A 20,776-nucleotide genomic window follows, 5' to 3' on the forward strand; every position below is an offset into this window, starting at 1 on the left:
TTCTTTTTTCTTCTTTTAAATTGACATTGATAGCTCCTAGATTGATTCCTTAAGCTTTTTTCCCCAACAGAAAAACAGTGCTTGAATCATCTTGTTCTGCCTCAGAAATTAAGTGGAGAAAAGTGGATGCTACCAGGAACAAACAATCACATGAACATTGAGGGAAATAAATAATGATTAGGCCTAAATACAAAACACATAGTCAATGACAACAGAATCAAGATACACAACAGGTTATATGCAAAGGGGAGCAGTTACACTAGCAGTTCAGGGGGCAAAGGGAGGAAGTATGAGATGCATGCTGGGAACAGGGGCAAAAGGAGGTCAACAGAGGTCATGGGACATGACCCTAATTCATTGTCACTATCTATCTTAAATATAACTGTGAAAGACTTGTAATTCACATTAGTCTCAATAGAAATTATTTAAAAAAATAGATAATAGATTTCATGCCTATACAATACATTTTCACCCACTTTGGGTGTAATTATTTTGTTTACGCTTCTGCAAAAACATGAAGCTTATATCCTCCGAAGAGATTCCTGGAGACTTACCACGTATTTCCCCATTGGAATCATTGATCATGTAGGTAAGAAACCTTGAAAACTTTGTCAAGTGTACAGCAGCCACATTTTTCTCAGACAAAGACCAGGATTGATCCCTGCTGTCAAGACAACATTAAAATTCCTGGACTGAATTTGCTAATTTCCAATCATTTGTACCATGGGAACATTTTAACCCCTTTCAACTTACAATCTCATATTTCTCTGAGATGAATTCTGATTTTCTTTGGAGCTCTGCTGCTACAAGACTGAAATTGTGTGACACAACGTATGAACCAGAGGCCACTGTTAGCTACCACAGCTGGAACTTTTAGAAGTCATTGTTTACATGGACTCTATTTAAATGTGCATGTTCCTGACCCCCATAAAACCTCACTGCCCAAGGCCCTGTAATTTCTTCTCACCTGTTAAAGGGACCTCAGAAAACTTTCTGGATGAGTTTAGGTCCTGACAAAATTTTCTGCCATCCTAAAGAGGAAAAGATAAGAAGACAAGGCAAATAGATATGTGTGTGCATGGAAAGTGGTGAGAGGCAAGGGGAAAAGATTTGGGTGTCCAGAATACATTTTGGTTTATGGAAGAGCATGTGGCTATAAATATCAGGAGTTTTCTTATAATTCTACCAAAAAATTTACTGGTGACCTTATGTCAAATGGGAAGGATAGTTTACCACTCTACTTAAAGAGAACATATTTTATGCAACCTTTGTAGTTCCATAGCAGCATACATACTGAGACCATCCCTTCCACAAGAAGGCTGTCTTCAAGAGAACAAGGCCTCTTCTTTATTTCTGATTAACCTCAAGTACCACAGCAGGACCAATGTCAGTCTCTGAGACTTGCTTCACTGTGGCATGTTTATTTACTCCTTTATTCTATGTGACATGTTAGATTACAGCCAGGGAGGAACTACTAGCTGGATTTAGCAGATGCTTGGTCAAAGAAACAATTATATTGAAGCTATGCAGGTTATCCTTATAAAGACCCCAGAGGAGATGGCACAGGCACAAAATGGATGTCAGGATATAAGAACCCTTTAGAGCTTAACCTAGTTTAACCTAGTCTGTCATGGACCTAAAGTAGGACCTGGAATTGAATTTTCCCAATAACCACAGCATCAATTTGAAGATAACTCAGTGAGTCATCTCAGTGAGCATTTGCCAGTTGGAGACAATAGTTTATTACTTGGTGCCTGATTTGATAGTTTTCAACTTTGCCTTTGAGAATTCCTTATCTTTCTTACTTAATTCCTGACATCTCCTATAGGCTAGCTATATGTTATGACTCATGCCTTATATAGCTTCAGAATGCCTACAGGGTAAATTGTATATTATTATTCTTTATCTAATAAGTAGAATCAGAAAGGTTTCCAAAGTTAATATAGGAAATCACAGACCTAGAATTTAAGCCTAAATCTGTGTACTCTTTTTGCCACACTACCTTCTCTAGAAGGCATTGTATTTGAACTTAAATTTGATAAAATATGCAAAACTGAAATACCAGCATATCCACATATTTTCTTTCTTATTAAATTCTTTTTCTTGTTTGTTTGTTTTGAGCCACACTGAGAGGTACTCAAGGGTTACTCCTTTCTCTCTGCTCAGAAATTACTCCCTGGAAAGTTCACGGCACCATGTGGTATGCTAATGATAAAATGTGTTAGGCTGCATGCAGAGCAAATGCGCTACCAGCAGTGCTATCACTCTGTTTCTCCATATCAATACATTCTTATTGCTAAAGTAAACAGTAAAAATAAGGCATATTCTGCTACTTTTTTCTCACAGATTCTAGAGGATATTTTATTTCCTAGGCGTAACTGAGAATGGTGAGTGTCCAGTCCAGGTCAGCTTCAGAATAGAGCCTTTCCTTTTGCCAGTCTGTATCTTAGCCCTTAAATTCCACTGACTTCCCACTTGTTCTATATCACATATGCTATTAACACGCCAGGGACCTAGTGACAAATTTTCACTCTTTGTACTTATCCAAGTAGCTCATTTCAAGGTGCTTGTTGAGTGAGGAAACAAGGTCAGTGGAAGATACAACAGCTAGCCATGAAATGGGCAGAGAAAGAAAGCTCTTATTGACACTCTGTAAAGTATTTTTGAACATATCCAGCAGGAATCAAGGCTTATTCTTGGGTAGGGAATTACTCATGACAGTTCTCAGAAGGCTATGTTGGGTTCCAAGGATAAATTGGAATGGCAGCATGCAAGGAGAAAAAATCCTACCCTCTATAATATATTTTCATAACTATGAACTATTTTTAAAGTACTCTGTTCAAACATAGTTTCTGGACTCCTACTGAGAACAAAAATTTTATTCTATAAGTATGTACTGAGTACACAAAATATGCCAAGCCTTACAGAAAATGCTTCTTTAAAGAGCATTTACCATTTATTGAGTTACCATTGATTGACTGCTAATATTTTGATAGGTAGTGATAGGGCATAAACTGTGAAGGACTGTAAACACCACCGTGTCCATTACCATCAGGTGGGTAAAAATAGAATGGCAAAGATGAGATTAGAACCCATGTCTACCAGACTAACAAATGAGAAAATTTGATAGAGAAAGCTGAAGAAATTATAAATAAAGACCCAGAAAATTTTTCAAGGTTGAAAACTTGGATTTAGAGTGGGGCTTGCTCACATCAAGTCACCAATACTTTAATACCTGAAGGTATACTGCTGGTACTTCGGAAAGTCACAGGACATTATCCCAAAATGTATAGAGAGAACACATAGGTTATATTCAAAATGGAAATATTCAGTAGGGACAGAGTGGCTAAGGTGCTTGCTTTGCAGACAGCTGAATCTTGTTCTATTCCCAGAACCAGATATAGTATCCTGAGTCCTCCCAGCAGTGATTTATGAGAAACAAGCCAAGAGGAAGCCCCGAATACACCCAGAGCTTGTGGTCCTCAAACATACAAAAATATAAAGATGGTGGTGATATCTTTAGAAAAATTATTTCTAGGACTTGCTAAGAAAGTTGCCAAGAAAAGAATGATACATTGGTCTCTATGACAAATGGAGCTGGGAGACTATAGATCCTAGAGCCTAGCTCCAAAAGGAATGTAAACAAAAAGAGCCATAATTCCTTTCTTTTAGGTTCATGAATAGTCTCACAATCAAAAACTAGAATTTAGTATTTCTCTTTCCCGAAAGTGATACTTACTCAAATGAGACCTTTGAGAAAGTGGGGAAAATCTGGAGTAGGTACACAGGCCAATGAGTTGTCAGTGTCTTGTTCTAGAAATACCCCAAAGTAGAAAAGGAAGAGAAAGTCTGGGAGGTAGCAGCCCAAAGTTGAGTCCACATCTGTTTGTTATGGAGTAAATAATTAAGCACCTCTCAAGTCTGGGGAATTTCTCAGACAGCAGTAGACACTTACTGGGGATGCTCTGGGTCAGCATGTAGATAGAGGTCTTCAAGTCCAAGACCCTCTTTATCTTATACACTCCCGAAAATGTTATAAATTAGATTTTACTAGACAGATAAAATAGCATTCAAGCCAATTGCATGGCTTGATAAATTTCCTAGGGCTTGACAGTGCTTGGAAGATGTAGTTACACTCATGTTACCAAAACAAGAATACAGAGAGGACTAAAAAAAAGATGAGAAACTGTGAGTTTCAGACAGAATAGCACCTCTAAGATTCCTTTGTTTTGATTTTGGGGTCACACCCAGTAGTACTCAGAGTTTACTCCTGGATCTGCTATCAGAAATACCTCCTGGCAGGTTCTGAGGTCCATATTGAATGTCAGATATCAAACACAGATTGGCCACATGCAAACACTTCTGCCCAACCTCTAAAATTTTTTTAGTAAATATTCTCCCCTCACCTCGAACCCTGTATAGCAACTTTAAGTCACATGGTAAATCTACCCTCCTCTCTCCCACAACCATCTTTCAAGAATTTAGAAGAAACTTTACAACCTATCTAAATGCATGGCTTCATTTGCAGAAGAACCAGAGTTACAGAAAAGAAACATTAATATTGCAAAAGTACGCAGCCAGTCAGTGGAAATTCTGGAGTAGGCTGTTTGTAGACACTCATTGTTGTCTGAGTAAGAATCCATGCATTCTTAAGCCAAAGAAATTTGTGCACTTTTTCTCTTCTCCACAGCAAGCAAGCCTAGCTTTTAAGACCTCTCAATAAGTGTCTAAGTAGTCTCGTTTCTAGTAGTCTAAGCAGTTCCTTGAGAGCTCAAATAGTTTTATTTTCACAGTAGTATTTCCCAAGTACTTTCTTGGGAGCTCAAGAAACACTTGTGGAATAAACAAAATATTAGGTCACCAGATGATGGGGTATATTAGGAAGACAAGGACATTTGGTAAGTAGGCAGGTGGGGACTAAAATCCAGCTAATACTGTACTCACCCAGACTTCACAGCGGCTTCAGAGGCACTCATTGAAGGCACATTTGCTAAATTGCATGGAGATGCACAGGGCCAAAGAGTAAGGTATATGTAGATTGTTCTTTCTCCTCTAAATCTTTTCCTGCCAGAAAAGGAGGTGCCTGTCCACTCCTGGAGTCTAGCCATGAGTTAATGCAGGGGCTTCTTAGCCACACTATGTTTACCGGCTGATTTATATTAAGATTCCAGCAAGATAACCCCAAACCCTTCACTGCCTTTTTTTTATCATTCCTACACCAACTCTGTAGTAGCTCTGTCTGTTTCCAGCACATTCTCTGACTATGTATCAATGCCCTCTGAGAAATTTATAAAGTAAGTAGGCAAGCATTTAATAAGTTTGGAAATTGAAATTTAGAATTCAGGTTAAGTAGATTGGTCAAGGTCATCTAAAAAAGACCTCTCAGCCTGAATTTCACCTGAGATGTGTCTACTCCAAAGCTCATGTTTCTGCCACTGTTCTGTATAGCTTTCCCACCAGATCCCATATGGTAGACTCCTGGCTCTCTTCTCTGGCACAATGTCTCTGTCTAACTGATATAAGATTACCACTGTCTAACATGTGCTGTAGAGGCCACTTCTGTATCTCTAGGAAAGTCTTCCCAGCTGGCTTCTTACTGAGGGACAGATGGACATTTGTCCCATCCACTGATCCTGCAACTTAGAGTTTCAGCAAGACTTTTGATATCAAACAGTTCCAGTCCATTTAGCAGCCTGCTTGGTTTAAGAGCAAAAGCTGCACAGTTAGGCTATACCTATATCTATTAGAGTCTATGTGGGCAGGATTTTATGTATAGATTCAGCCACAAGTATCAACCACTCTATCACGAGTGGAAGGACTAACCGCAGTAAGCTTGGCTGGTAAAGCAGGGTGCGGATGGGAGATCCATTAAGGCCCTAACTTGAAAAGAGCCAAGAGCCATATGAGACAAGGAATGTCTGCCTGGTGATCTGATATGACAATAACACATCGTGATTGAGGTGTCAAGACAAAGGACATCCCACAGGAGGCATAATCCATACAGTTTATTTAGAAAGCTGCCTATCTTGAGTAGGATGTTCCAGAGGTTGCAGGAAAAAAATCCAATGATAGGGAAATCTTATTTCATCACACTCATATGTCTGAATGAAGAGTAAAGGTTGTAGATAGAAAAAACTGAAGCAGTGATAGTGAAGGGTATGAGAGAAAAGAAATTAGACTGTGATTAAAGATCTCAAGCAAATTTTTTGAACTAGAGAAGTTTCAGGGATGCCTAAACCTGTAGAATGATCTGGTATTGGGGATTGTACTTTCTAGTGTGTATGCCCTATCTGTGGCTCCTAGTAGAGATAACTAGCATTGCTCAGCATCAGTAACTAACTGCTGCGGATCTAGTTGTCTCTCCAGGGCCAGGAGATTGTTCGGAGTTTCAATTTGATATGATAGCTGGAGTTGTCAGCCAAATTTTGGAAGCTGCCAAACAGGCACAGGTCTCTCACATAGCAGGCAAAGAGAAAAGGCAAAGAAAAATGGTAGAATTAGTAAGAGAGCAGTGTAGGACTGTGGGGAAGCTTAGGTTTGAGCCTTCCCATCTTCCAGAATTCTATTCTCTATTTCCTATTTTCCCTCCCTTCCCATACATACTCCACCACTTTTATTCTGGCACATATAGGGAAACAATATGTTTACTGAAAAGAGGGGGAAGGAGGCTGTGAGCTGTAGCTAATCACCTTAAGCACATAACCTGTGTTGACATCCAGAGCATACGCCCTCTTTTTAAGCCCCTACACACAGTTTTAAGCCCCTAGAAACACAGAAGCATCCACTTTATTGTAATTCCCTCTCACATTCTACCTGATTGACTAAGACAGAGTCCACATTTTATTCTCCACCTTACTGTCCCCAAATAAAAATATCTCTTTCCACTTAAAATAAGCAAGTAGTTACTCTTTTTAAGAGGCTGATAGATAATTCTTTGTGAGTGTTTTCCTCATCTGAGATCCTATATTACCAGTGACTTCTACATTCAACGACTCTCACCTCACTAGTGACTTTTACATCATCAGTGACTTCTACATCATTGTATCTGAAATTACTTACATCATTTACATCAGGACGCCCTCATGTGGCCTCCCAGAGGACTACAGGAGTAAATTTTCACTTTATCTTGTGACCTATTTGACAAGATCTTAGCTGGAATCACAACCAACATAGAGCTAGTTCATATTTGAGAAAAAGAATCCCAGAGCCTTGTTTTGGCCCTTTCCTTTTACTCCTGGGCTCTGAGTTTCCCCCATTGTTTACCCAACCCAGTCTGCCTGAATCACTAGCTGGGCTGCTAAGCCACAGAAAACAGTGTTCACAGGGAATTGATGTCCTACTATTGGAAATCATTTGTAAAACTACTCATCAGTTTCTGTCATGCCTAAAGCACAATTCTCTCTGCATTGAACCCTCCAAAGTACCTGGGCCAAGGACAGAAAACTGGGCTTCCCCCAAAGTGCCCAGGACATGGACAGAAAACTCAACTTCCTTCTGTTTCTGATAACAGTGGGAAAAGATAATCTGAAATATTATGTCAGGGTCATGATCAATTTTGTATCAACTTTGTTGACATCAACTTTGTCAACCTTCTTCCAATATCTTGTCCTGCCACCTGTACTTTGTGAAAGGTTGGAGCTCAATACAGATATACTAATAAACAGTTTGGTGAGGGATGATTGGTTCAGGCATGGTAGTACTCACTGATTAAAGGGCTCAAGGGATTATATTTGGTGCCAGGGAGCAAACCCAGATTGGGTACATGCAATACAAACACCTTAATATTCTATAGCACAGAGTGTGTCTAACTACTTTTTTATATTTGATTTAAACACCTTGATTACATACATGACTGTGTTTGGGTTTTCAGTCATGTAAAGAACACCACCCATCACCAGTACAACATTCCCATTACCAATGTCCCAAATCTCCCTCCTACCCACTCGACCCCCGCCTGTACTCTAAATAGGCTTTCCTTTTCCCTCATACATTCTCATTATTAGGAAAGTTCAAAATGTAGTTATTTCTCTAACTAAACTCATCACTCTTTGTGGTGAACTTCCTGAGGTGAGCTGGAACTTCCAGCTCTTTTCTCTTTTCTGTCTGAAATTATTATTGCAAGAATGTCTTTCATTTTTCTTAAAACCCATAGATAAGTGAGACAATTCTGCGTTTTTCTCTCTCTCTCTGACTTATTTCACTCAGCATAATAGATTCTGTGTACATCCATGTATAGGAAAATTTCATGACTTCATCTCTCCTGACAGCTGCATAATATTCCATTGTGTATATGTACCACAGTTTCTTTAGCCATTCGTCTGTTGAAGGGCATCTTGGTTGTTTCCAGAGTATTGCTATGGTAAATAGCGCTGCAATGAATATAGGTGTAAGGAAGGGGTTTTTGTATTGTATTTTTGTGTTCCTAGGGTATATTCCTAGGAGTGGTATAGCTGGAACGTATGGGATTTCCAGTTTTTGGAGGAATCTCCATATCATTTTCCATAAAGGTTGAACTAGATGGCATTCCCACCAGCAGTGGATAAGAGTTCCTTTTTCTCCACATCCCCGCCAACACTGTTTATTCTCATTCTTTTTGATGTGTGCCAATATCTGGGGTTTGAGGTGGTACCTCATAGTTGTTTTGATTTGCATCTCCCTGATGATTAGTGATGTGGAGCATTTTTTCATGTGTCTTTTGGCCATTTGTATTTCTTCTTTGTCAAAGTGTCTGTTCATTTTTTCTCCCCATTTTTTAATGGGATTAGATGGTTTTTCTTGTAAAGTTCTGTCAGTACCTTTTATATTTTGGAGATTAGCCCCTTCTCTAATGGGTATTGGGTGAATAATTTCTCCCATTCAGTGGGTGGCGCTATTTCCTTTGAGGTGCAGAAGCTTCTCAGCTTAATATATTCCCATCTGTTAATCTCTGCTTTCACTTGCTTGGAGAGTGCAGTTTCCTCCTTGAATATGCCTGTAGTCTCAGTGTCCTGGAGTGTTTTGCCTACGTGTTGTTCTATATATCTTATGGTTTTGGGTCTGATATCAAGGTCTTTAATCCATTTGGATTCTACCTTTGTACATGATGTTAGCCGGGGGTCTAAGTTCAATTTTTTGCAAGTGGCTATCCAATTGTGCCAACACCACTTGTGGAAGAGGCTTTCTTTGCTCCATTTAGGATTTCTTGCTCCTTTATCAAAAATTAGGTGATTGTATGTCTGGGGAACATTCTCTGAGTATTCAAGCCTATGCCACTGATATGAGGGCCTGTCCTTATTCCAATACCATGCTGTTTTGATAACTATAGCTTTGTAGTAAAATTTAAAGTTGGGGAAAGTAATTCCTCCCATCTTCTTTTCCCCAATGATTGTTTTAGCAATTCTAGGGTGTTTATTGTTCCAAACAAATTTCAAAAGTGCCTGATCCATTTCTTTGAAGAATGTCATGGGTATCTTTAGAGGGATCACATTAAATCTGTGTAATGCCTTGGGGAGTAATGCCATTTTGATCATGTTAATCCTGCCAATCCATGAGCAGGGTATGCATTTCCATTTCCACGTGTCCTATCTTATTTCTTGGAGCAGAGTTTTATACTTTACTTTGTATAGGCCCTTCACATTTTTAGTCAAGTTGATTCCAAGATATTTGAGTTTGTGTGGCACAATTGTGAATTGGGTTGTTTCTTAATGTTCATTTCTTCCTTAATACTATTGATGTATAGAAAGGCCATTGATTTTTGTGTGTTAATTTTGTAGCCTACCACCTTGCTATATGAGTCTATTGTTTCTAGAATCTTTTTAGTAGTCTTTAGGGTTTTCTAAGTAGAGTATCATGACATCTGCAAACAGTGAGAGCTTGACTTCTTTCTTTCCTTTCTGGATTCCCTTGATATCTTTTTCTTGCCTAATCACTATAGCAAGAAATTCTAGTGCTATGTTGAATAGGAGAGGTGAGAGAGGACAGCCTTGTCTTGTGCCAGAATTTAGAGGGAAGGCTTTTAGTTTTTCTCCATTGAGGATAATATTTGCCACTGGCTTGTGGTAGATGACCTTACCTATATTGAGAAAGGTTCCTTCCATTCCCATCTTGCTGAGGATTTTGATCAAGAATGGGTGTTGGACCTTATCAAATGCTTTCTCTGCAACTATTGTTATGATCATGGGTTTTTATTTTTCTTGTTGTTGATGTTGTGTATTATGTTGATAGATTTACGGAAGTTAAACCAGCCTTTCATTTCTGGGATGAAACCTACTTGATGGTAGTGGATGATCTTCTTAATGAGCCATTGAATCCTATTTGCCAGGATTTTGTTGAGAATATTTGCATCTGTATTCATCAGCGATATTGATCTCTAATTTTCTTTTTTCGTAGCATCTCTGTCTGGTTTAGGTATCAAGGTGATGTTGGCTTCATAAAAGCTATTTGGAAGTGTTTCCATTTGTTCAATTTCATGAAAGAGTTTTGCCAGGATTGGTAGTAGTTTCTCTTGGAAAGTTTGAAAGAATTCATTAGTGAATCCATATGGGCCTGGGCTTTTGTTTTTGGGCAGACATTTGATTAGAGTTTTAATTTCATCAGTAGTGATGGGGATGTTTAGATAAGCTACATCCTCTTCCTTCAACCGTGGAAGATTATAAGAGTCCAAGAATTTATCCATTTCTTCCAGGTTCTCATTTTTAGTGGCGTAGAGTATCTCAAAGTAGTTTCCGATTACCCTTTGAATCTCTGCCATATCAGTATGACCTCTCCTTTTTCAGTCCTAATAGGAGTTATCAAGTTTCTCTCACTCTTTCTTTGTTAGTTTTGCCAGTATTCTATCAATCTTGTTTATTTTTTTTTTCAAAAAAACAACTTCTGCTTTCTTTGATATTTCGGATTGTTTTTTGGGTTTCCACTTCGTTGATTTCTGCTCTCAGCTTTGTTACTTCCTTCCGTCTCCCTATTTTTAGGTCCTTTTGTTGAGTATTTTATAGTTATATTAGCTGTGTCTTTAAGCTACTCAGGTAAGCTCCTTCTTCCTTCCTGATGTGCGCTTGCAAAGCTATAAATTTTCCTATGAGTACTGCTTTTGATGTGTCCCATAAGTTCTGATAGTTTCTGTCTTTATTGTCATTTGTTTCCAGGAAAGTTTTGATTTTCTCTTTTATTTCATCTCGGACCCACTGGTTATTCAGTATGAGGCTGTTTAACTTCCAGGTGTTAACGTTTTTCTTCTGTGTCCCTTTGGAATTCACAAATAATTTCAGAGCCTTGTGGTCAGCGAAGGTAGCCTGCAAAATTTCTATCTTCTTGATATTATTGAGGTATTTTTATGTGTCAACATGTAGTCTATCCTGGAGAATGTCCTATGTTCATTGGAGAAGAATGTATATCCAGGTTTCTGGGTATGGAGTGTCTTATATATATATACACTAGGGATCTTTCTTCCATTTCTTTTTTCAGGTCTAGTATATTCTTATTGGGTTTCAGTCTGGTTGACCTATCCAGTGTTGACAAAGCCGTGTTATGGTCCCCCACAATTATTGTGTTGTTATTGATATTATTTATCAGATTTTTCAACAGTTGTATTAAATATTTTGTTACCCCTCATTCGGTGCATATATGTTTAGGAGAGTTATTTCTTCCTGCTCTACATACCCCTTGATTAATATAAAATGTCCATCTTTGTCCTTTAAAACCTTTCTGAGTATAAAGTTTGCATTATCTAATATTAGTATGGCCACTCCAGCTTTTTTATGGATGTTGTTTGCTTGGATAATTTTTTCCAGCCTTTTATTTTGAGTCAATATTTGCTCTGACTATTCAGGTGCGTTTCTTGTAGGCAGCAGAAGGTTGGATTGAATTTTTTGATCCATTTAGCCACTCTGTGTCTCTTAACTGGTACATTTAGTCCATTGATGTTGAGAGAAAAATTATCCTGGGATTTATTGCCTTCTTTATATCGAAATTTGGTGTGTCTTTTGGTTAGGCTTGTCTTAAATTAGGTCTTTCAGTTTTTCTCTTAAGATTTATTTTGAGTCTGCAACGTTTCTGAGCTGTTGTTTGTCTGCAAAACCATGTATTCTTCTGTCAAACCGGAAAGTAAGTTTTGCTGGGTTCAGTATTCTAGGTGAAGCATTCATTTCATTCAGTCTTGTCACAATATCCCACCACTGCTTTCTGGCATTGAGTGTTTCTGGTGACAGGTCTGCTGTAAATCTCAAGGAAGCTCTCTTGAATGTAATTTCCCTTTTAGATCTTGCTGTTTTCAGAATTCTGTCTCTGTCTGTGGGATTCGTCATTGTGACTAAGATGTGACTTGGGGTATTTTTTCTGGGGTCTCTTTTGGTTGGTTCTCTTCGAGCATGCAGGATTTGATCACATATATTCTTTAGCTCTGGAAGTTTCTCTTTAATGATGTTCTTGACCGTAGATTTTTCCTGGAAATTTTCTTCCTGGGTCTCTGGGACTCCAACGATTCTTACGTTGTTTCTGTTGATCTTATCATAGACTTCTATTTTCATCTGTTCCCATTCTTTGACTAATTTTTCCATTGTCTGTTCATTTGCTTTAAGTTTTTTTTCCAATCTCTCCTACTGTATGGAATTTTTATTTATCTCATCTTCCACAGCACCAAGTCTATTCTCAGCTTCTGATATCCTGTCCCAGAGCTTATCCATTTTGTCATTCACTTCGTTTACTGACTTTTTCAGGCCTGTTAGTTGACATGTTATTTCAGTTTGAATTTTTGTGATATCTGTATTCATATTTTCTTGGTTCTTATTAGTGTTCTGTGCAACTTGATCTATGGTTTCTTTTAGTTCATTGAGCATCTTCCATATTGCTAGTCTAAAGTCCTTATCTGAGAGGTTGATTAGCTGGCTGGTCATTATCTGGTCATCAGAATTGTCATCTTCATTCTCTATGTCTGATGCTGGCCTGCATTTTTTCCCCATTGTCACACTTGTATTGTGGTATTTCTACGTATTTTGGTGGTATTCATTGGCAAGAAATGCAGCAGCACACTCCTCTAGCTCTGCCATTTCTGCATGGGTCGACATTCCTCAAAGGGAGGGCAGTCCTCTGTGGATGAAGCCTCACATAGGATCAAATCTTAGGCCCGAGCACACAGTAGAGAACACAGTCCGGAGAGAAATGCTTGGGTCAGTGATCCAGCACAGTTCTTAGTGTGATTTTTTCTTCTTCTTGCAATGGTGTTCTTTTCTTAGAAAAAACGCATGGCCACATAGTGAAGCAGAGCCAACGTGCTCTGCTGGAGCCTCTTTTCGGCCCACACCCAAGAGGTTCATGCAACAGGATAGTAGCAAGACACACACAGGCAGCACTCACAATTTTTCACAGTCTGGCTCGACTGGGCAGGCGTAGTTTTGTGCATGTTCCCATACTGACGTCACAAACAGGGGACCTGGCTTAATTTTTAACTGTCGGGCCCCACTGGGCAGGCGTAGTATTGTGGATTTTCCCAGCCTGATGTCACAAACAGGGGAACTGACTTAATTTTTCACAGTTGGCCCCACTGGGCAGGCGTAGTTTTGTGGATTTTCCCAGCCTGACATCACAAACAGGAGACGTGGCTTCTGTAAATTATAGCCGGTTTTCACTTCATGGTGCAGTTCCTTGGCGTTCCCGCACTAGAATTGGCCTCTGGGAGAGCGAGTTTACTGGAGCCTCTTTTTGGCCAACTCCTAAGAAGTTCACGAAAGAGGATAGTAGAAACACACACAAGCATCACTCACAATATTTCACAGTTGGGCTCCACAAGGCAGCCGTTGTTTTGTGGATTTTCCCAGCCTGACGTCACAAACAGGGGTCTCGGCTTAATATTTCACAGTGCAGTCGCACTGAGCAGGCGTAGTTTCGTAGATTTTTCCATGTGACATCACAAACAATGGACCTGGCTTCTACAATTTAAGCTTGTTTTCTCTTTATAAAGCAGTTCCTTGGCATTCCTGCCCTAGAATTGGCCTCTGGGAGAGCAAGTTTTCTGGACCCTCTTTTTGGCCCAGTCCCAAGAGGTTCACGCAACAGGATAGTAGAAACACACACAGGCAGCACTCACAATTTTTCACAGTCGGGCCCCACTGGACATCGTAGTTTTGTGGATTTTCCCAGCCTGATGTCACAAACAGGGGACCTAGCTTAATTTTTCATATTAGGGGCCCACTGTACAGGCATAGTTTCATGGATTTTCCCAGCCTGAGGTCATAAGCAAGGGACCTGGCTTCTGCAACGTATTTCCGGTTTTCACATTATGGAGCAGTTCCTTGGTGTTCCCTTCCTAGAATTGGCCTCTGGGAGAGCGAGTTTTCTGGAGCCTACTTTCGGCCCACTCCAAAGAGGATAACTCACTAGGATAGTAGACAGACACACACAGGCAGCACTCACAATTTTTCACAGTGGGGCCCCACTGGGCAGGCATATTTTTGTGGATTTTCCCAGCCTGATGTCACAAACAGGGGACCTGGATTAATTTTTCACAGTCGGGCCCCACTGGGCAGGCATAGTTTCGTGGATTTTCCCTGCCTGACGGCACAAACAGGAAATCTGGCTTAATTTTTCACAGTCAGGCCCCACTGGGCAGGCATAGTTTTGTGGATTTTCCTAGCTTGACGTCACAAAGAGGGGACCTGGTTGCTGCAAAGTATAGCCAGTATTCAAGTTATGGAGCAGTTCCTAGGCGTTCCTGCCCTAGAATTGGCCTCTGGGAGAGCAAGTTTTCTGGAGCATTTTTTTGGCCCACTCCCAAGAGATTCACGCAACAGGATAATAGACACACACACACAGGGAACACTCACAATTTTTCACATTCAGGCCCAACTGTGGAGGCATATTTTTGTGGATTTGCCCAGCCTGACGTCACATATATGAGACCTGGCTTAATTTTTCACAGTCGGGCCCCACTGGGTGGGCATACATTGTGGATTTTCCCAGTCTGACGTCACAAACAGGGGACCTGGCTTCTGCAAAGTATAGCCGTTTTTCATGTTATGGAGAGTTCCTTGGCATTCCCGCTTTAGAATTGGCCTATGGAGAGCGAGTTTTCTGGAGCCTTTTTGCGGCTCACTCCCAAGAGGTTCACACAACAGGATAGTAGAGAGACACACACAGGCAGCACTCACAATTTTTCACATTCAGGCCCCACTGTGCAGGTGTACTTTTGTGGATTTTCCCAGCCTGACGTCACAAACAGGGGACCTGGCTTCTGCAGAGAATAGCCAGTTTTCACTTTATGGAGCAGTTCCTAGGCGTTCCCGCTCTAGAATTGGCCTCTGTGAGAGCACGTTTTCTGGAGCCTCTTTTTGGCCCACTCTCAAGAGGTTCATGCAACAGGATAGTAGACAGACATACACAGGCAGCACTCACAATTTTTCACAGTCAGGCCCCACTGGGCAAGCATAGTTTTAGTAATTTTCCATCCTGACGTCACAAACATGGGACCTGGCTTAATTTTTCACAGTGGGGCCCACTAGGCAGTCGTAGTTTCGTGGATTTTCGCAGCCAGACGTCACAAACAGCGGACCTGGTTTCTGCAAAGTATAACCGGTTTTCACGTTATGGAGCAGTTCATTGGCGTTCCCACCCTAGAATTGGCCTCTGGGCGAGCGAGTTTTCTGGAGCCTCTTTTCAGCCCATTCCCAAGAGGTTCACACAACAGGATAGTAGAAACACACACAGGCAGCACTCAAATGTTTTCACAGTCAGGCCCTTCTGGGAAATAGAGTTTTGTGGATTTTCTCAGCTTCCCGTCACAAACAGGGGTTTTGGCTTAATTTTTCACAGTCAGGCCCCACTGGGCAGGCTTAGTTTCGTTGATTTTCCGACCTGACATCACAAACAGCAGACATGGATTATGCAAAGTATAACCTGTTTGCATTTTAGAGAGCAGTTCCTTGGCGTTTCCGCACTAGAATTGGCCTCAAGAGAGCTAGATTTTTGGAGCCTCTTCTCGGCCCACTCCCAAGAATTACATGCAACAGGATAGTAGACAGACACACACAGGCAGCACTCACAACATTTCACAGTTGGGCCCGACTGGGCAGGCGTAGTTTCATGGATTTTCCCAGCCTGACGTCACAAACAGGGGACCTGAGTTGTGCAAATATAGACAGTTTTCACGTTATGGAGCAAGTCCTTGGCATTCCTGCCCTAGAATTGGCCTTTGAGAGAGAAACAGTTTTCTGGACTCTTTTTTCGGCCCACTCCCAAGAGGTTCACGTAACAGGATAGTAGAAACACACACAAAAGCAGCACTCACAATTTTTCTCAGTTGGGCCCGACTGAGCAGGCGTAGTTTTGTGGATTTTCCCAGCCTGACATCACAAACAGGGGACCTGGCTTAATTTTTCACAGTCGGGCCTCAATGGGCAGGCGTTAGGTTGTGGATTTTCTTCAGCCTGATATTACAAACAGGGGAACTGGCTTCATTTTTCGCAGTTGGGCCCCACTGGGCAGGAGTACTTTTGTGGATTTTCCCATCCTGATGTCACAAACACGGGACCTGAATTGTGCAAAGTATAGGTGGTTTTCACGTTATGGAGCAAATCCTTGGCTTTCCCGCCCTAGAATTGGCCATTGAGAGTGAAAGAGTTTTCTGGAGCCTCTTTTCGGCCCTCTCCCAAGAGGTTCACGTAACAGGATAGTAGACAGACACACACAGGCAGCACTCACAATTTTTTCCGTCGGGCCCAACTGAGCAGGTGTAGTTTTGTGGATTTTCCCAGCCTGACATCATGAACAGGGGACCTGGCTTAATTTTTCACAGTCGGGCCTCACTGGGCAGGCGTAGTTTTGTGGATTTTCCCAGCCTGATGTCACAAACATGTAACCTGGCTTAATTTTTCTCAGTCTGACTCCACTGAGCAGGCATAATGTTGTAGATTTTCTCAGCCTGACGTCACTAACAGGGGACCTGGCTTTATTTTTCACAGTCGGGCCCCACTGCTTAGGTGTAGTTTTGTGGATATTTCCAGCCTGACGTCACAAACAGGGGACATGGCTTCTGCAAAGTATGGCCGGTTTTCAAATTATGGAGCATTTCCTTGGTGTTCCTGCCCTAGAGTTGGCCTCTGGGAGAGCGAGTGTTCTGAAGCCTCTTTTTGGCCCACTCCCAAAAGTTTCATGCAACAGGATAATAGACAGACACACACAGGCACCACTCACAATTTTTCACAGTCGGGCCCCACTGGTCAGGTGTAGTTTCGTGGATTTTCCCATCCTAACGTCACAAACAGGGGACCTGGCTTAATTTTTCACAATATGGCCCCTCAGGGCTGGCATAGTTTTGTGGATTTTCCCAGCCTGACGTCACAAACAGGGAAACTGGCTTCTGCAAAGTATAGCCAGTTTTCATGTTAAGGAGCAGTTCCTTGGTGTTCCTGCACTAGAATTGGCCTCTTGGAGAGTGAGTATTCTGGATCCTCTTTTCGGTCCACTCCCAAGAGTTTCAGGCAACAGGATAGTAGAAAATCACACAGGCAGCACTCACAAATTTTCACAGTCAGGCCCCTCTGTGCAGACGTAGTTTTGTGGATTTTCCCAGCCTGACGTCAGAAAGAGGGTACCTGGCTTAATTTTAAACAGTAGGGCCCACTAGGCAGGCGTAGTTTTGTGGATTTTCCCAACCTGACGTCACAAACAGGGGACTGGTCTTCTGCAAAGTGTAAGTGGTTTTCATGTTATGGAGCAGTTCCTTGGTGTTCCCGCCCTAATTGACCTCTGGGAGAGCAAGTTTACTGGAGACTCTTTTCGGCCCACTCCTAAAAGTTCATGCAAGAGCATAGTAGAAACACACACAAACATCACTCACAATTTTTATCAGTCGGGCTCCACTGGACAGCCGTTGTTTTGTGGATTTTTCCAGCCTGACGTCACAAACAGGAGTCTCGGCTTAATTTTTCACAGTCGAGCCGCACTGGGCAGACATAGTTTTGTAGATTTTTCCACATGACATCACAAAAAACGGACCTGGCTTCTGCAATTTATAGCTTGTTTTCTACTTTATGGAGCAGTTCCTTGGCATTCCCGCCCTAGAATTGGCCTCTGGGAGAGCAAGTTTTCTGGAGCCACTTTTTGGCCCAGTCCCAAGAGGTTCACGCAACAGGATAATAGAAACACAAATAGGCAGCACTCACAATTTTTCACATTCGGGCCCCACTGGACAGGCATAGTTTTGTGAATTTTCCGAGCCGGATGTCAAAAATTGGGGACCTGGCTTAATTTTTCACACTCAGGCCCCACTGGGCAGGTGCAGTTTCGTAGATTTTCCCAGCTGACATCACAAACAGGCGACCTGGCTTCTGCAAAATATAGCTGGTTTTCACGTTATGGAGCAGTCCCTTGGGGTTCCCGCCCTTAGAATTGGCCTCTGGGAGAGTGAGTTTTCTGGAGCCTATTTTCGGCCCAGTCCCAAGAGATTCATGCAACAGGATAGTAGACAGACACTCACAGGCAGCACTCACAATATTTCACAGTTGGGCCCCAGTGGGAAGGCATAGTTTTGTAGATATTCCCAGCCTGATGTCACAAACAGGGGACCTGGCTTAAGTTTTCACTGTCGGGTCTCACTGGGCAGGGGAAGTTTCGTGGATTTTCCAAGCCTGACGTCAAAAACTGGGGACCTGGTTGCTGCTAAGTACAGCCGGTATTCACGTTATGGAGCAGATCCTAAGAGTTTCAGCCCTAGAATTGTCCTATGGGAGAGCAAGTTTTCTGGAGCATCTTTTCGGCCCACTCCCAAGAGTTTCACGCAACAGGATAGTAGACAGACACACACAGGGAGCACTCACAATTTTTCACAGTCGGGCCACACTGTGCATGCGTATTTTTGTGGATTTGAACAGCCTGACGTCACAAACAGGGGACCTGGATTAATTTTTCACAGTCAAGCCCCACTGGGCAGGCATAGTTTTGTCGATTTTCCCAGTCTGACGTCACAAACAGTGACCTGGCTTCTGCAAATTATAGCCGGTTTTCACGTTATGGAGAGTTCCTTGGCATTCCCGCCCTAGAATTGGCCTCTGGGAGAGCGAGATTTCTGGAGCCTCTTTTCGGCGCACTCCCAAGAGGTTCACACAAAAGGATAGTAGAGAGGTACACACAGGCAGCACACACAATTTTTCGCATTCAGGCCCCACTGTGCAGGTGTAGTTTCGTGGATTTTCCCAGTGTGACGTCAGACAGGAGACCTGGCTTAAATTTTCACAGTCGAACCCGTAGGGCAGGTGTAGTTTCATGGATTTTCCAAGCCAGACGTCACATACAGCGGACCTGGCTTCTTCAAAGTATGGCCAGTTTTCACATTATGGAGCAGTTCCTTGCTGTTCCCACCCTAAATTGGCCTCTGGAGAGTGAGTTTCTGGAGCCACTTTTCAGACCATTCCAAGAGGTTCATGCAACAGGATAGTAGAAACACACACAGGCAGCACTCATAAGTTTTCACTGTCAGGCCCCTCTGGGAAACATAGTTTTGTGGATTTTCCTAGCCTGCGTCACAAACAGGGGACCTGGCAAAATTTTGCAGTCGGGCCCCACTGGGCAGGCATAGTTTCATGGATTTTCCCAGCCTGATGTCACAAACAGGGAAACTGGCTTCTGCAAAGTATAGACGGTTTTCACGTTATGGAGCAGTTCATTGGCTTTCCTGCCCAAGAACTGGCCTCTGGGAGAGCAAGTTTTCTGGAGACTCTTTTTGGCCCACTCCCAAGAGGTTCACACAACAGGATAGTAGACAGACACACAGGCAGCACTCACAATTTTACACAGTTGGGCCCAACGGGGCAGCCGTGGTTTTGTGGATTTTCCCAGCATGACGTCATAAACAGGGGACCTGGCTTAATTTTGCACAGTCGGGCACCACTGGGCAGGCATAGTTTCAAACAGGGGACCTGGCTTCTGCAACGTATTGCCTGTTTTCAAGTTATGGAGCAGTTCCTTGGCGTTCCCGCCCTAGAATTGAATTCTGGGAGAGCGAGTTTTCTGGAGCCTCTTTTCGGCCCACTCCCAAGAGGTTCACGCAACAGGATAGTAGACAGACACGAACAGGATGCAGTCACAATTTTTCACAATTTGGCTCCACAATGCAGGTGAAGTTTTGGTGTATTTTCCCAGCCTGACGTCACAAACAGGGGACCTGGGCTAATTTTTCATGCTGGGCCCCACTGGGCAGAAATAGTATCATGGATTTTCCCAGCCTGATGTCACAAACAGGGGACCTGGCTTCTGCAAAGTATAGCCGGTTTTCACGTTACGGAGAGTTACTTGGCGTTTCCGCTTCTAAAATTGGACTCTGGGAGAGTGAGTTTTCTAGAGCCTCTTTTCGGCCCACTCCCAAGAGGTTCACACAATAGTATAGTAGACACACAAACGGGCAGCAGCACAATTTTTCACAGTTGGGTCCCTCTGGGCAGGCGTAGTTTTGTGGATTTTCGCAGTGTGACGTCGAAAACAGGGGACCTGGCTTAATTTTTCAAATTCGAACCCACTGGGCAGGCGTAGTTTCGTGGATATTCCCAGCCAGAGGTCACAGACAGCGGACCTGGCTTCTGCAAAGTATAGCCAGTTTTCAAATTATGGAGCAATTCCTTGGTGTTCCTTACCTAGGGACTCTGGGAGAGCGAGTTTTCTGGAGCCTCTTTTCAGCCCATTCCCAAGAGCTTAATGCAACAGGATAGAAGAAACACAAACAGGCAGCTCTCACAAATCTTCACAGTCAGGCCCCTCTGGGAAACATAGTTTTGTGGATTTTCCAAGCCTGCCGTCACAAACAGGGGACCTGGATTAA

The sequence above is a fragment of the Suncus etruscus genome, chromosome X (assembly GCF_024139225.1).
Source record: "Suncus etruscus isolate mSunEtr1 chromosome X, mSunEtr1.pri.cur, whole genome shotgun sequence".
In the NCBI taxonomy this organism is placed as follows: Eukaryota; Metazoa; Chordata; class Mammalia; order Eulipotyphla; family Soricidae; genus Suncus; species Suncus etruscus.